Below are 4262 nucleotides of genomic sequence, written 5' to 3' on the forward strand. Positions count from 1 at the left end.
ACTCTTATTTTTTTACTTTTTTACACCTACAGCACCTGGTCTTCCTATGTGGTCTCTCATCCAAGTACTAACCAGGCCCAACCCTGCTTAGCTTCCGAGATCAGACGGGATTGGGCTTGTTTAGGGTGGCATGGCTATAGACACAAAATTTTTTAAAATTATTATTTTACTTTTAAATTATTATGTTACTTTGATATGCAAATATATACATAAACAATAGAGCAATTGTAAATTTGAATAATTTCTAAGTTAGAGAACTCCGAGCTTTTATAATGGACTTCTGGAACTCATTCTTAAAATGACTTTTCAGGTGAATGGGCATTTGTTTCTACCTCTCCCACCTCCTCCAAAATCTTGCTGCCTTAATTATCTTCTCTCGCATTTGTATCTTCAGTCTCTCTCCATGTTCTTACCTTTTCTGTTTTTGTGGACTAGTCTGATCTAATATTCTTTATCTTAAAAAAAACCACAAAACTCTTTCCAGGCATAAAACTCTTGTACAAGAAGAGGACAAGAGTACATGCTCTAGGTGTTAAGACAGTGTGGACAGAGAAAGCAGTGACTGCTGAGTGTCCTAAGGGCAGAGGCTGTGAACAGTGACACTACTTTGCCTTCAAGGGGCTTTGTACATGATCATCTCTGGGCAGCATGTTCCAGGGTGAATAAGAGCAGAAATGTATTTAATAATAATAGATGAGTCTCCAAGCAACTCTGAATAGACCAGCGAGTAAAGAATAAAATAAGAAATTGCACAGAGAAATATCGGCAAAGAATTCATTTTGTCCTTTTGCAGCCCAGAATCAGCTCTGGCCTGTTCCTTCATGATCCATTCTGGCTCCCTCTCCCGACAGAAGGAGCTGCAAGTCTGACTTCATTCTTCCACAAGAGGTACATGGTTTTAGAATGCAAAAGTTAAATTTTTAAAAGCACTGGATTCTAAGTAGAGGCTTTTACTGCTGGCGAGATGTTGGAAAAGGGGATTCGAATTTTTCTCATTTCTGGCCTTACGTATTTGAACTCTTTGGAAGGACTTAGTAGAAATAGACTCAACTGGGCTTAAAATTGTGTAAAAATGCTTATTAAGAAATGTTAGCCCGAATCTCTGTAATGGTTCCTGATTTTAGTTCTCACAGTTGCTTTCCACAAGATGTTAATTTAATTCTCTCTCTCTCCCAGTCTCTGCTTATAATAGTTACGGCTCACCAAAAACAAGTAATTCTAATAGTCACAGTCAATTATATATATTTAGTGAAATTAGATATGACTGCAGTTTGGGATGAAAACCTGGACCAGAATGCCATACATTTTCATTTTCTATTGCTTTTTCTGTCTTAGAGTGCTAAGTAGATTTGCTCCATTTAATCACTAGCTCTTAGAATTGAAAGGTACCTTATACATCAGTGCAAGAACTGATTCAGTTCTGTGTCCTCTGCACCTAGCCCTAGAACACAGTATGTGCTAAGCAAATATTTGCAGTATAGCTTTATCTGGTTCAATTTTTCCACCCAGTGCAGGAATATTTTCAATCATTTTCCTGAAAGATGGTCCTTCATATCTTCTGCTTGAACCTTTCCAGTTCCAGGGACTCTCTTCCTTTCCCTTTCCTTCTCTCCTACCTTCTCCTCCTTCCTTCAGTAGATATGTGTTGAGTTCTTACTATGAGGCTCTGTGATATTTTGAATAAAAATATATTCCCTGCCCTCATGGAATATACAGATTAGTAGAGGAGACGGACATCACTTTAAGGGTCAAAAAAGAAAAGCGAAGGCCAGACTCTGATAAGTGCAAGGAGGGCAAAATGGTCTTTTTCAGGAAGTCAAGGAGGATTCCATGAACAGGGGAATACTGAGATCTGAAGGATGAGTAAGAGTTGGTTTGATATAGAAAAGAAGAAAGACCACCAGGCAGAAGAACCTGCACGATCAAGATCAAGAGGCAGGAAGGAACCTATTATACCAGGGAATGAAAGAAGGTCAGTATAGCTGCAGCCAGCTGAGTAAGGGGAGATTGGGTACAAGCTGGGGCTGGACACTAATGAAAGGGCCGGCCTACAGAGGGCCTTGTAAGCTCTGCTCAGAAACTTGGGTTTATTATAAGAGCACTGGGAAACCATCCAGTGGTTTTTACAAGGGGGTGACATGATCAAATTTGCATTCTACTCACTGTTGTATTTATGCCTGTGTGCATGTGTGTGCGTGTGTGTGTGTGTGTGTGTGTGTGTGTGTGTGTGTGTGTGTGTGTGTTTAAGTCCTTCCTTCTATTGATGGAAAACCTGCCTCCATATGACTTTTTCTTGCTGGTCTTGGTTTTGTCTTTCTTTGGGAGCTCTAAAGAAATGTCTTCTTAATGAGAGCTTTTCAAATTCCAGTTGTGTTTCAACTTCTTATTATCCTGATCATAACCTTCTGTACGTTATATATCATATATCTTTGTTAAAAAAAACTCTATGTGGCTCATAGAGTTGAGTACAATCCTCCAGAAAGTTTGAGACCAAAAATATTTTTTTCTGTCATCTGTTTTATATATTCTATATAAAATATATTTATATAAAATATAAATTTATATATATTTAAAACACATTTATTATATGTTTTATAATGTTTGTAGTCTATTAAACAATCCAACCACCAACCTTTTCAGGTGCTAATAAATAAGGAGGTCTCTTTCATTTTGTTTTTGCTCCATTGGGTTTTCTTTTTATTAAACACAAAATAGCTGGGCATCCTCCCTGATGCTGCCACCAACTTGCTACATAATCCTGGAAAGGTCATATGTCTCTCTGGGCCTCCGTGCTTTACAGATGGGAAAACTTCTTTCCCCATTCCTGGTGTTTCCTTCTGTGTGGCGGGAACCCCATTCCTAAACCAATCTTGGGCCTCTTCATTCCTCTATGCCATCTTCCTAGAGGAGTGATTTAATCTGATCGGTGAGTTCGAAAGGGGAAAATGGACATCCATAGCTCAATGCCTTTCTCTCTCTTTCTAGGGGAGCAAGCTTGCACACAGAAAGCATGTGCTCTAGTCTGCTTTCCCTGTGCTGTAAGTTTTGCAAGGGGTTTGAGCCCCCCAGGGAGGCCTGCAATAGTTTAGTGGGGTTCTGTATTGGGAGGCCCACTTGCCTGCAGGTTCAAGCCAGTTTCATTTTTTATTTTTAAGAGTCTCTCTCTCTCTCTCTCATTCTTTCTCTCTTTTTCTTTTATTAATTTATTGGGGTGACATGGATTAATAAAATTATTATATATATATATTTCAAGTGTACAATTTGATAATACATAATCTGTATATTGCATTATGTGTTCACCACACAAAGTCAAATATTCTTCTATCACTGTATATTTGACACCCTTAATCCTTATCTATCTCCCCCACTCCTCCCCGCTTTCCCTCTGGTAACCACTAAACTGTTGTCTGTGTCTATGAGATTTGTTTGTCTTGTTCGTTTGTTGCTTTCAGTTTTATATCCCACATATAAGTGAAATCATATGATTCTCAACTTTTCCTGTCTAAGCCAGTTTCTTCATTATCAACTTTATCAGTAATAAGGTGACAATTTTGTCTCCAACTGCTTTGTGTCATTATCTTATTTCTGAATTGGTTCAGCATACAGTGCTATTTCTTGGGCTTTCCCAAATAATGAGAGGATAACCAGTGTTCATTTTCTAAAATACCTTGTCTTCTGGAATATGGCTTTACATTTATCCCATTAAAGATATTTAGGTTTGTGTCAGCACATTCTTCATTATAGCCCAAATTAGTACTAATTGGTACCCAGTGGTCTGGAGGAGTTATCTCATGTCTTTAACCAATTAGCTAATTCCAAGGAAGTGATGTTGGTCCTGGAATCCATTTTAGAAAAAGAACGCAGTATGCTGGAATGTTACCCCATTATAATCCTCAATGTTATTTTATTATGCTATTCTCAATGCCATATTACAATGATATGGAAGTTCCCATTAGTAAAATGCTATTTCTTAGAAAGGCTCATAATCAGATCTGCTCTGTATTTAATTTCACTCTACTATAACTAATGTCACAGCAAGGTTATATGCTACACATTTGGCTTAGCTTTTGAAAAGTATGTTCATGGTGTCATGTAACAAATGCAGAAGTAAATCACACACATTTATGATGGAGACGTGTCAAACCATTAATAATAATATTTTATATTTGCTAAGTGCCTTATGTGATTCAAAGGACTTTTTAAACATTTAGGTATAATTATATTGGACCCATTTATTTAAGAGAGTTGAAAATATCAAATTA

At 37.5% G+C, this 4262-nt stretch overlaps 1 pseudogene; it reads right to left on the minus strand.

Annotated features, from left to right (window-relative positions):
• Positions 1-23: 23 nt before the first annotated feature.
• On the minus strand, positions 24-142 carry LOC111741389 (annotated as a pseudogene).
• Positions 143-4262: the final 4120 nt, after the last annotated feature.

The sequence above is a fragment of the Pteropus vampyrus genome, unplaced genomic scaffold, assembly GCF_000151845.1.
Source record: "Pteropus vampyrus isolate Shadow unplaced genomic scaffold, Pvam_2.0 Scaffold77, whole genome shotgun sequence".
Lineage (NCBI taxonomy): Eukaryota > Metazoa > Chordata > Mammalia > Chiroptera > Pteropodidae > Pteropus > Pteropus vampyrus.